At 39.9% G+C, this 16,988-nt stretch overlaps 1 protein-coding gene and 1 long non-coding RNA gene across 2 annotated transcripts in view; one reads left to right on the top strand and one right to left on the bottom strand.

Moving 5' to 3' along the window:
* Positions 1 to 1,160: 1,160 nt before the first annotated feature.
* LOC132984582 (uncharacterized) overlaps positions 1,161 to 16,988 on the bottom strand; it is a 76,150-nt gene continuing 60,322 nt past the window's right edge. The window contains exon 3 of the long non-coding RNA XR_009674978.1: positions 1,161 to 1,218. This is a non-coding gene — a long non-coding RNA (uncharacterized LOC132984582). The remainder of the gene's footprint in view (positions 1,219 to 16,988) is intronic.
* Positions 13,805 to 16,988, top strand: part of syndig1l (synapse differentiation inducing 1-like) — a 40,135-nt gene continuing 36,951 nt past the window's right edge. Inside the window, exon 1 of the mRNA XM_061052371.1 lies at positions 13,805 to 14,167. The gene's annotated coding sequence lies outside the window, so the exon portion shown is untranslated. The remainder of the gene's footprint in view (positions 14,168 to 16,988) is intronic.

Here is a 16,988-nt window from a genome sequence, read left to right as displayed (position 1 = left end):
CTGTAACACATAAAACCTTTATCAAATAGTTAAGAAAAAACCCTTGGTTTTAAGGGCTGCTCTGGATATTGACTCAGACTTGTATGGATATATATCCAGCTCTCTCATACACCATCAGAATGCGAGTCATTCTGTGTATGTGTTGTCAGAAAGAATGTTGGATCATGATTATGATTATCTATGACATACCTGGAGCCGGTTGCATCTGGAATACTTATACCATCTGACTGTTATCAGAAGAAAAAAACAAAAAACAGATGAATAAATCTGCACCATGACAGGTCTAATGGTTTGGCAGCTGTATTAATCAATGCACGTCTGTAAGATCTGGCAGATTTATAATATTCACAATGAGACGGGGTTTGTCTTTGTCTGTCTACTGAACCGAAGATGAAATGTAAAAAGAAAAATAAATTGATTTAGTTTGAGAGCACATTCAGACTTTATAATCAAGGATGGGTTTTCTGATGAAATGTCTTGTGTGATTTCTGTGTAATCATGATGTTGACCAAACAGCAATCAGAATGAGCACAACTGAGTAAGCCTGTCCCAAGTAAATACATCTTTCTATATATATATTTATTTTTACATCTGTCTATATCTAAAGTCCGCCTATATTTTTATATGCTAGTCTTTTATATCGGTGTAAAGGAGTGGAATAAACATGCTTATGATAGATTATGACATTAAAATACTCTAAGAAATACCTAAAGCTTTGATCAATAGCTCCAAAGACTGTATGCCTTTTGTTCCAGTAAATAATCTACTCTTTGAGAACTCGTAAATCTTAATTAATGCGGGCCTTCTTTTGAATACGCTTAAGTTAAAAAAAACTGTATTGCAAGTTGAGCTCAGGCAAACTTTCATTAAACTAGATGGCTGCTGTTCCCTCATTTCTGAGCATTTCTGTGGACTTTGTTGCAAGCTGTTTTGTGGAAAAAGTAATTTACTCACAGGGCAACCACTTGAATCTCCATCCACCCCAACCCAACCCCACACTCACTCCACTCCTCTGACTGGAAAATATATAATACACCCTGGCGTTATGCATGGGCCAACACAAAGTCTGACATTTTAATTGAATTTATAGAGAAAAGGCCTTGACAGCCAGATTCCATCGCACGCTGTAGTGACTCCAAGTTAAGTTTAAGAACTAAAACTCACCTCCGGCTGAGTCATTCAGTCATAATCTCAGGAGCTGGAGGGTGTCATCACTTTCTGCAAAGTGAGAAAAGAGAGTCATTACTCCATACCTAACCCCCTTTAGCTGTCTATATCTTTCACAAAGAGATTAGACAATATGAGAGCATGATAAATGAGGCTTTAATTGAATTGGGGCTTTAATAAGAAGCATATGTATACAATCACATTGGCTCCTATCAACCCCATATTTGATATCATTCAGTTGTGAGGACGTGCCGTTATAACTCTGGTAACTGTGTGGACCCAGCGGAGCAAAGAGATAAATGCACTTTATGACTGAATGGGTTGTGAAATTTGAATAGAAATGAGGGTGATAACTCTGCCATATTAAACAAATTGGTTTTTAGCAAAGTCATTAATTGTTAACAAATCTTTTTATATAAAGGCAAACTCTTAAAAAGAAATGAAATAAAAACTGTAATATACTTTCATCTGCTTTTTGCCAGCATTACCTAACAGTATAGAAGTAACATCAATGGATAACTAAAGACATGCCTTTCAAAGTTTGTAATATTGGACGTTATCTATGGCAGTATGATGTGTAGATAAAATACATTATTAATGACTTGTATTTAAAGATGTAGCTACTTCAGGTGTCATATGAATATGTGGGTTAAAATGTTACCATCTATAAATTAAACTAATACATACATTTTGTACCAATGTCAAATTGAGCTCGGCACTAGGAGCAGTTGAAGCTCGAGACCAATGAAATATGATCATGATTATGTGCTTTGCTTTGTAGTAATTCTTGTCTATTCAGGTGTGTGTGTGTGTGTGTGTGTGTGTGCGTATGTGTGTGTGTGTGTGTGTGTGTGTGTGTGTGTGTGTGTGTGTGTGTGTGTGTGTGTGTGTGTTTCAGAGCTCAGACTTGGCCTGTGATTAGACTCCTCTGCCTCCTCCAGCACTCAGCTGTGAATTTTCCTCCTACAGTCCCTCATTTTACTTTCCGGCTTATCTAGATGTTTCCTCTGATCTCTGCCCACAATGACGGCAAGTTCAATAACTGACGTTCTGAAAAGTAAGGCAGGTGTGCTTTGCCAGTAAGAGAGCTATTTTTTATTCATCACGAAAATATGTAGGTATATTTAAACCAAAACATTTCTGCCCTTTACAAAATTGTGAAGTTTGTTTCTTAATGTAAAATGAATTAGGTGTGATTTTATTTCAAGGTCACATAGAATGTGAGGTAACTTTTATTCAGTAGGCACAGTTGTTCAGCAAAATGCACTAAGATTATAAAAAAGAAACTAAATGCTGGAAACGTCCTGTTTTAATCTCTTCTAAATTTAAGTGTTGATTGCAAAAAAAGGCTTATTTGTTTAAAGAAAAGGAAAAGAAGAGCAAGATCATAGTTAAGTTTATCAATTATTAGAACAATGGTTAAGAGGTAAAACATTGTGTTTGAAGCAAAGAGTATAATCCTGGAAGAAGGAAGCAGGCAACCTCTAAAAGCAAACAGGTAACACACATGAGAGATGATAAGGACAAATACAACCAAGTGTCATCTGCATACAAGGAAACAAATTATGCCATTATATGGATTCAATAGGAACGTATTGCTCCTTTGAGGAGTTTTTAGCTGGTTATGAAACACACTGAAATGGATATTGTTACCTCTTTATGGTATTTTTAGTCAAAATTGTCCCTACCTCTTTTAGTGTAGGACTAAAATCACAGCAATTCTCTCTTGCTGACACTGACACTGATTATGTAGAAAAAAGGGGTTAAGGAGAACCTAAAGCAAGGCATCAGAGGAGTAAGTGGTGAGAAGTTATCAACAACTTTTAGATGTCCAGTATGCCTTTGAGCCCAATGTGATTGAACACAAAAAATCTACTTAGATTATCAAGCTGTTAGTTAACAACAAAACATTTAAGGATATTAGGTTGATTATTTTTGCAATAATATTGGTGTTATTTATGGCATTTTGGTCAGGAGTGAAACATTTTAGAGAAAGAACCCTTAATATGATTATATTTTAGGGCTGTCAGCTTTAACTAGTTAATCACACTTACTCAAGGCCATTAATGCATTATTTTTAGAATTGTGATTAATCTCTTGCTCTTTTGTCCCTTAACGCACACTATAGAAAAGCCTCCAGAGAGTCTTCCTGTTGTCACAGTGATGGAAAAGAACGACCCTGCTGCATCACTGAATGGCTGAATTCACTTAAAAAACTTGTAGACAGCTCAGTTAAAGAGTCAAAAGAAGTATCCACCTCATGACATACAACATTTCACTTTTTTTACTGTTCCTTTGAGCCGTTTTCCTTTAGTTTTTGATCTGTAACAAGTTTATTTGCCCATGTTTGAATAAATGCTTCTACCTTCCATCTACCAGAAGGTCCTTACTTTTGTTTCAAAATAAAAGTAGGGTTAATTTCAAACAGCAAGTAAAGCACTCTCAGCTTAAGACAGTACAAACATTTCAAGAAAAAGTCTCATCAATTTTTATTCATAAATGCATGTAATGGAATTGCAAACATCCAATCGAAATGCAATTAATCACAGTTAACTAAAATGTAATCTCTCGACAGCCCTATTATATTTACTCATAACAATATCCTTAAAATAACTCCAATCTAAACATCAACCTGTCCGGACTACTCAGACCACTGCTAAACAAAAACTTCTTCTTCAACAGCTTCTGCCCTGCCTTCTCTAGTGCAAGATAAAATACAAACCTGTATATCACAGATGATCAAAGGAAAGAAAAGACAAGACAGGGGAAAAAAAGAAGGAAGAAGTCAGCAAAGTTGTTGATGTGTGGGGTTTAGTTGTGCAAGCATCAATAAAAACAATAATAATATCACAGCATATGTTCCAGGCATTTACACAGAGCAGATGGCCTTAATCTGGGGAAATAACATCTAAAAGTTTGAACTGTGGGTGAGAATGTTCCTTAGGAAGCTGCATGAAATGTCTAGGGTGCCCTTTGACTGGCATTTGGACATGCTGCTCTACTGATTATCCACGGACTGTATTCCCTGCTAATAGGGCAAAACTGACATGCTGTGCCTGTTCATTAGTAGGGACTATAATCAAAGGTACACAGGTCCTCATTAAACAGTTGCCAATCACGTTTCCAGGATCAAGTCAGAGACAACCTCAGGAGGCTTGACTGATTACGAAAGGATGGTGAAATTAGGCCTGGAATTCACAGAGACAGCCTGCTTTTTGTGATACCATGCTGGATGAGAGAGGCAAGTGTATACAGGGTTTGATTCTGAACCACTGAAGAAGCAGCTTTTCCATCCCTCTAAAGAAATTGAAAGCTATCTCCCCTGGATTAAAGAGACCGTGGCAAATTTAAAAAAAATGGATGACTTAGAATATAATAATAAGAGAGGCACAGTCTACCCAGCTGTGCCACTGTCTATGCCATATATTTTCATTATGATAATTACATTTAGTTTAATTAATTGCGGCAGGGACTGAGCTGCTACAGCCATGCAGACCCGAGCATATGTTTGAGAAATTCTTTTTCAAACACCAATGGCTCTGTTTGTTGTTCAGATTCCTCGGTCGGGCTGGGAGTGTGATTATGACGCAGTCTTTAGGGGTAATCCATGGACACACAAAGGGTGAGGCTGGCTGGTGGGTGGCTGAAACAGTCGTGGTCGGGCGCAGCACAAACAAGCGCAGGCAGGTGGTGAAATCAAAGAACCAGAGAGGGATGCTTAATAGGACACCCAAAGGCTGGCAGTGATGCAATAGAGATGGAGAGGGTTCTGATCAAAGAGGAGGATGAGCTGAGAGCAGTCATCAGTGGGATCTATTCCCAAAGAACTGTCATAGTGTTTTGCACTGTATCTTGTATGGCGTATTATCGGTGAAAATGCAGGCCAATTACCATTCAGACCAATATGCACAGTAAATTGGCATTTAAACAACCACCTTTAGGCCAACTTCACCTTGTGTTTTCTGTCTGTTGCCATCATAAAATGGACTTCCCTGTGTTGTATGTTCGTCTCAACTTATGGTGTTAGAAAATGACGCCAATGCTAAAGTGCAAATAAAACCCTGCAGTTCTCCAAAAGCCCCAAAAAACGTAATAATAATAATAATGATACATCCTCATTGGGCCCCATGTTATAATAACCATTTTACAGCAAAAATAAACATGTTAACAGCCTGGTTCAAATACGGAAGCACATTGAATTCACCACAGAAAATACAAAACTGGACCCTTTATCTTGCAATCACAAGATCAGGATCTCATAATAATGAGATTTTTCCTTGTAATTATGAGATACAGATCTCATAATTACAAGATCTTTATGAGATCATGATCGTAATATGAAATGCAATCAAGGCAAAGGAAGTAGGGTGCAATGCATCCATGCCAGCTCAAGATCTTATGATGCCTTGAAGTCCGAAGACTCCGAGGCACTGACACTGGAGTAATTGCAGAGGATAATAGTGACAAGAAGGTATTTAAAGTTACATGTTGGTCAACCACCTCTCTTTCAAAGCAGATAAGGAAAAGCTTGTGTCGAATCTGCTACACAAGCGTCTTTGATAAATAGTCAGACACAAGAAGTCCGTCACCACCAAAAATAGAATCTCATTCTGTTGGAAACACAAAGTTGAATTAAGTAATTAAGTAGTTAATAAATTGGCCAGGGGTATAGTCTGTTGAGCTTTGATAACTTCTTCTTTGTCAAACCCTCGCTTTCTCTAGCGTAACCCTCTCCTCAAAATATGGGCACTTATGGCTCCAGAAAACTCATGGCACTCATAACACACAGTCAGAAAAGCAATGGATGACATCACTGTGGCTACAGCCATCATTTATAAAGTCTAAGGTTCTTTTTCCTGAGCAGCATAATTTTCCCTGACCACAGTCCACTGCCTGCTTACCACTAACAATAACACTCTGAACCTGTCTTGAGAGTAACACACCGTGTTCACTTTATTCACTTTCTTTGATTTTTTTTTTGTGGTTGAATAATTATTTTACCTTGAAAAGAGTTCATTAAAATAACTGACAGTGAAGAATTACTATGCACAGTAGAACCGACTGAAACCATGTTCTGATAAGCAACTCACTATGGTTGAGGATTAATCTCAGACTCAGAAGGTCTGCATGCCTGATTAAACTGTGCTGTTTTTTCTTCTTTCTATATCTACTTCCACTTAAATGCACCAGAAGTCCTTAATCCGAACCGTTTTAAAGAAGAAATCAAACTCCTTAAAGCCTACCTCTAATGTGGTTATCAGCAGTGGATAACTCCTTCATGTGGTACAATTTCAGAAGAAAAAATAAAGTTGCAGTATGAAACCAGGTTATGGTAAAAGGAATTTAACATTAGCTTTAAATGCACAAGTGAGTAATTACCACTCTTAATAGGACTAAGACACAGTACTTATACTGATGTGTGATGGTTATCAAACTCTACACAGACCAGTGAAAGGTTTTAAGCAACCTATCAGACGATAAACAAACGGATCTCTGGGAGAAAATGAACATTTACTGCATAATTTGTAAAGTCAATAAGTGAGTCAAATGTCAATCTCAACAGAAAAGACGAGACATTATTAAAATGAGAGGCCTGATTGATTCAAAGGGAGGCTAATTAGTAAAATGTCAGTGACTATTAGCAGACATATACTGACAAGCTTACAAACAAGTCATGTTTGACAAGAGTATGGGCAAGAAAAGAAGCATTATTGAGGCTTCTAGATCAAACTGTAGCCATGTATTTGAAGAAAAAAGGCAAAGCACTAGAGAGAAGATATGTCTCTGTTTTGACAGTCTCATTGCTTCTGTCCAATAATCTGCTCTTCTCTTCATATTCAACAGAAAAATAAATCATTACAAAAAACTTCAATGTGCCTTTAAAGCATTTTGTGTTCAGGATGAAGAATGGTTGCTCTTCCAGCTTGATTATTTTTTGGAGCGTTTTTTTTACTTTCCATTTCATGTGATGCAGAGAGCACAAAGCATCGTCTGAAGATGCTGCTGTGAACTTCTCTCATTCTGACTGGTCACATCTAATGAAATAATGAATGTGTAAGTGAAGTAACAGCCATCTCCAAAAATGAAAGGTGTTTCATTTATATCACTGCTGTGCTTTCATTCAGGCTCAAATCAAAAGATTAAACGACAATTTAAAATAAAATGTTTTCTTTGTCTGCCGAATTCAGAAGGATGTTGATGTTAAGCAAGCAGGCACTGATTCTTTGTCTCTTTCTGGCTTGAAATTTTCTAAGAAACAGCAGCAGCACCGGGTGTATAGGCTGCATGCTATCCAGTATATGTGACTGATGTTCTTACCTACTGATCTAACCTTCAGCGGAAGGCTTTAAGGCTTTAAGGCAGAGGGAGCCCACAAAAACATGTCTTTTTGTTTACCTTGTGCTGGCTGTGTTTAGTATGCTGCATGCAAACCTTCAGCTCCTCTGCAATAGGCGCATTAAACACACGCAGCAAAGGTTGGACTCTACCCACCTTGCAATTATTGCCATGAGACAACGCTTTAGCCTGAGGGTCAGGAATACATTCTGTTGGAATTCAACATGATTTCTGACTGACTCACTGTAACTTTGGCCATCTATACAATATGATTCACATCATTTATTTAGTATAGCACAAAAATAATTTTCTCAGTGTATTATAAGACAATAACAGCTGTGGTATCTCGTTTGTTTGTTTTGTGTGTTGCCTGACAGATATTGTGGGAGGCCATCATTAGCATCCTTGTTGTAAGGAAGGAATAATGATATTAATATTACATCTTTGCTTAACTATAGCTGCAACAGCTGGGCTGATGAACAGCCTAAAAGCTGACTAGATTTGCTTTATTAAGACTGGAGGCAGGATAAATATCCAGCTTGGCTTTGTTTGAAAGTAATAACTACTACAGACACTTCCGAAGGGAATGAGCTAACATTTGCTTGTTTTATCAGTAAAAAAAAAAAAGTCTATTTTCTGATTTACGGTAGTTTAGGGGGCAGAATATTTCTTGGCTGGAAAGACCACCAGAGGAGACCTAATGGCCCTGACACACCAAGGAGATCGTCGGCCGTCTGCCCTAGTTGGACCATCGGTGATCGGTCGTCGCCCTAGTCTTTGTAGTTTAGCCTGTTTGGTCGCAACCTGCCGGCCTCTTTTTGGCCAATCGACATGTTGATCGCGGTCGGTGAGAGGAATCTCTCTAATTGGCAGTTAGGAAGTTTCATATATGGTCAAAGGGTGTAATCGTAAAGATCCCCAAGAAAGGTTCCCTAAAAAACTGTGACAACTGGCGTGGAATTACCCTTTTGTCAATTCCAAGCAAAATACTTGCAAAAATCATCATACAAAGAATTTCAGATGCAATAGACAAGCAGCTCAGAAGAGAGCAAGGAGGATTTCGGAAAGGAAGAGGGTGTGCCGACCAGATTTTTACTCTGCGCAACATCATAGAGCAGTGCACAGAATGGCAAAGACAGCTATATATCAACTTTGTAGACTTCGAGAAAGCATTTGACAGCATCCACAGGGACAGTTTATGGCGCAGTCTACGTTTGTATGGGATTCCACAAGAAATCATTCTCATCATGAAGGGTTTTTACACCAACTTCACATGCCAAGTAGGAAACAGCAACCACACTTTTGAAGTCAAGACTGGAGTGAGGCAAGGATGCGTGATGTCAGAATTACTCTTCAATACTGTCATAGACTGGGTGATGCGAAGAACAACCGAAGATCAACCTAGAGGCATCAGATGGACACTATTTACAACACTTGAAGACCTAGACTTTGCAGACGACTTGGCACTGGTTTCCCATACCCACCAACATATGCAAGAAAAAACATCCTGTGTCAACAGATTTGCACAACAAATAGGACTGAACATAAGCCTGAAGAAAACAGAGGTGATGACCTTAAACACACAAAATCCCCCACCTATACAAATAAATGGAGTAAATATACCCACAACAGAAGAGTTTTCATATCTAGGAAGCACTGTTAGATATGATGGAGGAACAGGCAATGACATCAAAAGCCGACTCAACAAGGCAAGAAACACATTCAGAATGATGAACAATGTGTGGAAGTCCACGAAGTACAGCATCAACACCAAACTCAAGTTGTACCAGAGCTGTGTTCTCTCCACCTTACTATACAGCTCTGAATGCTGGAGGATGACAGAGAAAGACCTTTCCAAGCTCTCGGCATTCCACACAAGAAACCTCAGAAAAATCCTACGTATCTTCTGGCCTAACACCATCTCCAACCAGCAATTACTTGCTCGGACCAACCAAGAAAGTATAGAGACCATCATAAAAAGAAGGCGGTGGAGATGGATTGGACACATCATGCGAAAAGAACAGGATTACATTACTAGAACCGCCCTACACTGGACACCTGAAGGCAAACGAAAGAGAGGACGACCCAAAGAAACCTGGCGTCGAACAGTGGAGAAAGAACTGAAAGACATGAAGCAGACCTGGAGTTCTATCCAAAAGCTCGCCCAAAACAGACAGGAGTGGAGATCCTTTGTTGCTGCCCTACATGCCAGTAGGCATAAAGGGCAGTAAGTAAGTAAGTATTATTCTCGATTAGTAGGCTACCTATAATATGAATGTGAAAATGAGTCTCTCATATCATAACAGCGGACTACTGCTGCCTGCTGGCATGGAGATTTATTTCCTCTCACGCATGCAAACGTACGTGGTGGTTAGCCATCGGGTGTGTGAAAATATTTCTTTGCATGCACCACATAGAAAAATCTGTTTTGATACTTAGGCTTCAACAAACAAAATATATCATATAAATGTATGAGTTAAAGATTTTCTGGAAGGCAAATCGAGACTTTTTCCATCATCCAGCTAGGCTAGAAGTTAGGTCTTCTCCAAACTTTTTCTCACTTTACTGCATATTTGTATTCCCATCTGATCGTCTCTGTGAATGTCTGCCGAGAGGTGACTGAAGAGTGACTGCAGGTGTTGTTACTCAGAGCACGACACCTTAGATGAGCTCTATACCTCCTAATCTCAATCGGGAGAAGGTCTCTTTAGGTGAAAAGATGAAACCATGAGGGAAAAAAATTCAAGAAAAAAGGTGAAGGGAGAGACAAAGGGCTTAAAAAGACAAGGTACCTCGGGGTCTTAAAGAATTCTCTCCATGCATCTGCCATTTCCCCCAGTGTGCCTGCCTCCTGTCTCCAAACAGAGCTGTGAGCCGCTGAGCCCAGGGATATTAATTTGCAGCCTTAATGTTCTGTGGCAAAGGAATTGGAGTCATCTCAGCACAAACAAATTGGATCTCGCGGCTCATCTCTGATGCAAGACAGACCTGCCGAGCTGAATGACCTCCTCTGAAAAGCAGAGGGGAGGATTCGGCTAAATTCCTTGGTGTGAGAGCCGATTTTGTGGTCAAACTGGGCTCAACACAAAGAGAGAAAGATGTGCATGATATCTATGATTGATGGGTTTCTGATGTGGTCCAGAGTGCAGCCGGCCAGTAGATCGGAATCTATTTGTCAGATATGATTGCAGTGATATCGAGTTATCGAGGGGAGAAAAAGAAGACAGTAGACGACAATATGAAAAAAAAAACTTGAACTTTTGAGGGAACGAGAACTCAGCAAGGTAGGAACAGACACCTTACGGGGAAACATGTTGAAATGGAGTAGGGAGCAGCGATGGCTATTACACAGCCTGTCAGAGCCACCTCCCTTTGTGCCAACACTCTTGTCACCCAGCCTTCCCCTGGTCATCCTCAAATATGATCAATGCTGCTACAAGACTATTTCTGACCCTCTTACTCTCTGGCTATTTGTTGACCTTTTTTTCCCCACCTTGCTTCATGTAGTGTACAAGTTCAAGCTCAAAAAGCACAACATGTTGTACTTGAAAAGAAGGGGAAAGTGTCAGTACTGTGGATCACTCGTAGGAGCTTTTTCATGGAAGATCAAAATGGCAAGATTGTGGTCAGGACTCCACTTGCGAGCTGTTAGAGGAGATTCAGATCCTAGATAATGATAGGGGGATTTCAGACCATGTTCTTTGCTACCTTTGAAGTTCATCCACTTGAACGAGGTACTTGAACCACACATTAACCCCATCAAGGCTGTCTTAACCTTTAAAAAAGTCACCTTCATTTAATAGCTGAAGCATAATCCAGAGCTATTTAAGAGCTATAGCCTTTCAATATATATTTATTTTATATTTCTCCTTATATTCAACATCATCAAAAAATGTAGACATACAGCATGTTTTCAACTGCATGAAATCATTCCACTGCAGTGATGTCAGGCAGAGCTTATTATAATCACATCACATTTCTAAATATATAAACGCCAGTGAAATGACTGCAGTGAAAGTGACACTACATTTATGGAGCAGAGTCCTTCAGCACAGGAAACTGCTGCACTCCTCGGTTTTCATTTCCACACAGCGCTAATAGAATTCCCTATCAGTCTAAATTCTATGGGAGATAACTGGGGAATATTTTCTGTCTTGTGCGATATGATTGGCCTCATTTGAACTTCTAAACAAGGGTAAAAACATTTCAACATAGAACATGAGGTTTGGTTCTTTATTCTCACATCCTGATGTGTCGGTGTTTTGTTTTCTCTCTTTGTTTGTTGTCGACACTGTCTCCAAGAAACTCTGTATACATATAAGTAATCTGCTTAATTACATTAGAGTGACAAGGGCTGCTTGTTGTACAACATGCTGAGAGTGATTTAATACATTAGCATTTTAAGTTAATATAAAAACAACACCAAGCCAAGGAAATTGGAATACATAGAAAAGACTGACGTACTTTCGCTTTAAATTTGAAGCAACGGTGCTCAAAATTGTTATTTTTTCTTCAAAGGTCAAGGTTGATTAGAGTTCATAGATTTTTTGTAAAGTACATAAACAAACAAGTTAGGTCCTGCAGACAAAGATGTGTTTTTTTTTTTACTTTATTACCATTTAAGTGATAACATTTCTTTGCCCTAGTTTTCAGGGTCAAACTGTCTCGTTCACATTTCTAAATTCTGATTTTATTGGTCTTGTGAACAATTATGGGTCACACAGTAAGACATTTTTGGTACAGGTCCAGCAAAGGAAATATCCATACTTGCTCATGAAACAATTTTCAAATTCATAAAATGTACATAATGATATGTTATCATAATTTACTCCTGTCATGTATCAGGCTTGATGAGGTTGCCAAATAAGGTAGGGTCAAGAGGACCACTCTGGATTACTAATGGAAAGTTGATTACAGTCTGTCTAAATTGTGGGGTCTGTTCTATAAGGAGGGTGTATAATTATCAGGTACTGGCAGAGGATAATGGCAGCCGTTTTCAGTTCTTTTTTTTATTTTTTATTAATCAGACTCTGCAGTTTTACTGATAAAAGGAGGCTGAGGGGCAATGTCACAGCCGGCAGTTGTGTTGATGTTTTCATGATATTATAGCCAAATTACCGACTGATTGGTTTTCTGGATAACTTAAAACTTTTGCTGCCAAATATGTAACAATATGAAAAATTCCCTTCAAAATAAAACATTCCTTGTTAACATTTCTTCAGTTCAACTTAACCTGTCTACAGAGAAGATTCTAGAGTCTGTTGGGGCCCTAGGCAAAAACTAATTAGGGGCCCCTCCAACCACCATTATGTCTGCCAGTCTCCCAATGCTGTTCCTCTTTATTTTTCACTACCAGACAGATAATTCATCTTTATTTTCCTTCAGTGGTTTTTATTGACAAACTTTGGTTTTCCCAGGAATAATGCATGAGATGCTAAGCAGAGCAACAAGAGTAATCGCTGTCAGATGGGGAGGTTTCCTACTGTCAAAATTGGCAATGACAGTTTAGAGTCTGTCAGCCCTTGGGGTCCCCTTACTGGCCTGGGGCCACAAGCAGTTGCCTGCCTTGTCTGTTGACAAGCAGCGCATCTTCCTGTCTGCATCAACAGGCCTGTGGTGGTGTGGTTTGACCAAATGGCATGGTAATGTTTAGGAGCCAGGAGAGAATGATCTGATATGACAAAAGCATGTGACGTCACCACTACAGTCCTGCCTTCAAACCAGTGTGAGCAGAAACTACAGAAATCTCTCTTGTCAAATGAGCAAAATGGTTCCAAAGTTGTCAAAGTAACGCTTAGAAGCTGGTTAAGAAAATGGATTTAGGGGTCCTTTAAATGTCATTATTTTGGCTCTCCCTCAGTGTCCTCAAAAAGTTAAGAGACGAGTTTGTATGCCACAAAATGTCAGCAAGTGCTTTAATATTGTTGGGTGGTCACGCAGGCCTAATCAAACGCTCACGACAGACATTAGTGGAATTGTAGAGGCATTCAAAGAAAGGAACTCTTAATGCTGCCTTCTGTAAGGTTCCGATTCATGTTTTAATGATGGATTTAGATCTCGGGCAGTAATTGACTCGTTCTACGTGATGGGGCTTTGGATACTGCAGCCTGGGGAATATTTTCTGAAGAAAAACAAAAATCCAGTCTAAGATTAACCTCCTCTTTCAAAGTAGTATTCAGTCAAAGTAAACACAAGCATTGAATGAGAGTGGACGCTGTTTTCTCATTTTTACGCGCGTCGTGAAGCGTATCGGAGTGCACTCCTCCTCTCTCCATCCGCGCCTCTCTCTGTGAACCTCCCCGCACCAGGACGCATCTCTCTCTCTCTCTCTCTCTCTCTTTCCACTGAGGCTGTTTTAACTTTCTGAGGGTGACTACATTTCAGTCGTCTCTCAAGGTAAACGGTTTATTGGGGAGGGGAGACCTTCGTGTTTATAGGGGAGAGAGATTACGAGCTGTGACGGCGGTGGGTTGTTTTTTTTTTTTCATCTGTCGAGAGGAGACCTGTTCGCCAGAAATGATTGGCTATTTCATGAAAATGAGAAAGTCGGAGAAATGTCTTTTTCCCTGGGCGACACCTTCAGCAGCCCAGCCATAATGCACAAACGGAAACAAGCGAGTGTTTGCTTCTTTCAAACAATATCTGGATTGTCAAGAACTCAAAGGTAAGAAAGAAATTCATCCATTTAAAGGTAGAAACTGCACATTTTTGTTCAGTGTTTGCTTTTTTTTTTTTTGACCGCGTGTAATTGTTTTAAAGCTGCTCAACGTATCATCATAATGGTCGAAATGGTGAAAATTATTTTTAGTAAAATGTGTTTAAACAAAATGTTCAGCATCCAACGGAATTAACCAGAGTAAAGTGTCGCAATGCAATGTATGTCTTGTGCGGTTGTTGATGAAGAACTCTGCACACAGTTCCCACCTGCGTCCTATGGAGAATCAATCCATCTCCCCTTCTTTGTGTGTGTGTGTGTGTGTTGTGACTGGAGAATGAAATGAAGTCATCTTGTCACTCTGTGTGCTCTGCTTTATGAGTGCCTTTTTGTATGTGTTCAGAAATGTGTGAACACACTCCATGTGTAGCCGGAGAGTGCTGTCAGGATCAGTTTTCACCTTGTAAACAAAGACCAAGGGGAAAAAAAGAGGAGGAAAAGGAGTGGTTGATGGTATTTTGTAAGCATTATCTTAGTCTATGCATTCAATTAAGTGATTGATTAAGGTTGTGACAGGTTGTAGATTTTGCAGTTTTGGAAAAATGAAGGCATGCATAAAGGAGCTGAAACCCTTTCCAACAAACCCACAGAGTCACACACACAGCTATCAATCTCCACCTTCTCCCTCTGATCTATCCCTGTTGCCTGCAACAATTGGGTTGGTACCAGTGATGTCAGGTCTAATCGCTGCTTGAACTGCAGTCCTAATAGACTAAACAAACCTTACCCAGGGAGAGGCTGCTTTTAAACTCACTGCTACAGTGGGGTATTTGAAAAACAGCTTCAAATTATTCCACAAAATAACTTAACTGCGTAGCACTGTTTTTTTTCCCTCATTTCTATCTATCCATCAACAAATAAATACTTTCAGAAACAAATTGTCAAAGACAAAAATCTCAATCTAAATCCTGTGTGTTCCCATAAATACAAAATGAAGACAACTTTCCCAGTGCCTTCCTCTCTCTAACAACAAACCACAGCAGTAATAGTCTACATGGCTGCTATTGACAGCAACGTCCCATTGAATTATTTAAACACATGTGGCTGAGGTTTTCAATGGAGGATTCACACATCAATGAACACTTTGAATCATCTGACAGAGGTGTGGAAAACACTAAACTGGGTGATAAGAGTGTGGCAGTACACGAGAGGAGACAAGGACGCAAGGGTCCATGTAAGGAGAGCTGGAGCTTCCTTTTGCTCAGGGTTTATGTTTTATCAGCTTTAGATAGACGTGCAGACAGAGCAGGGACAGCGTATCAGTGGCAACTGCTGACACAGGAGCAGGATTCAGATTAATTTCAAGTGGATTATGACATTTTTACACAGTCTCCTTTGATGATAATAGTCCATAAAAGGATCAGTCAATACGCTTTTAAGCCCATTACTCACTTTATCCGTTTCCGTTGCTTTGAATCTGTCAGTGGACTTTCATGTGCAGAGGCCAGAGGAAGGGTTCACTGACAAATGTGCATTGGGATTTTTTCTGCCATGCACGCATAATCTGTATCCGTGATCATCTATAACTACCTGGCGTTCCCTTATTATGCATATTATAGGCCAGCAACTGCTTTCAAAATCAAATTACAGGAAGATGAAGTTGTTGTTGTCGAGCGCACCGTACTGAAATATCCAGGAAAAGCTGTAAGAGACAGAAGCTGGATGGAATGGGTGGGTAAACATGGCCGACAGATAAGACACATTGGTATTCAGCTGCATCCTGCCCCGCTGGCCTCGAGGCCTGGCAGATAATACCCACTCTCTGCTTCAGGGTCAGAGGTCTGAGGTTGATTGGCAATGGGCTGACAAAGGGAAATAAAGTGTGCTGACTGGAGTCTAATGGGGTTGCAGAGAACAGACACATCAGCATGGCTGGCATGTTAGCAATGTCTCATTCTTATCCTCGTGCACCTGGATGCTTACAGGTTGTTTGCTAATCTGTTAGACCCCTTGTCAAACACCTTTGGGCTTTCCTTTACTGCAGCACATCGGCCTTGTGCTTGTGCAATGCTGAATTGTTTTCCTCGCAACAGCCTTTGCTCTGCCTCATTTGCTTTCAGCGGTACCTCCCAGCTCTTCATACCTCCCGGCCACTGCTGTCTTCCAGCAAGCCTTAAACGCACTCAACCAGAGAATCGCGTATCAGTATGATCTCTCTTCTCTCTTCCCAACACTCTGGTTCTCTCCCAAACAACTCCACCTACTCGTAGACATGTATATTTACTCACAGCCACACATGCACAGACCACAAACGCCCACAAACAAATGTTGCACACACACACAAACACACACAGCAGTGGTTATTCAATGACATTCATCCTCTCTGGTTCTGAAGTGTCCTACATTACTCAGCTTGGACTAAAACGGCTTATACACACTTACATTCCCATTAACCAGAGCAAAGCCTACCCTGCACCACCATCATGCAGCAGCAGCAACTTATTTGGAAGCATGACAACACCAAAAAGATTTAACAGAGCAGCCGCAAGTAATGACACCAGAAGTAATCCGCTGCTAGCTTGTAGCTTTTGTGCTGTAGAGAAGTGTTACAGCAGAAGAAACAGGAAATGCTATGACAACACCTGTTATTGTTTTGTCAAGGACATCATCTGGTACTGCGTTCTAATTTTATGCAGAGGATACCGATATCTATTCATTCTTTTTCAAAATTACGTACTTTTCAATTGGTCTGGTCCATCCCAGTCTACATCAGAATAACCAATGCACAGCACTAGATGTTTTACCCCTGAGGAGGAGAAGAATAAGGGGG

Source organism: Labrus mixtus, chromosome 12, assembly GCF_963584025.1.
Source record: "Labrus mixtus chromosome 12, fLabMix1.1, whole genome shotgun sequence".
NCBI classification, from domain to species: Eukaryota; Metazoa; Chordata; class Actinopteri; order Labriformes; family Labridae; genus Labrus; species Labrus mixtus.
Note: the sequence above shows the minus strand (reverse complement) of the source record. Positions and strands in the feature narration are given on the sequence as shown.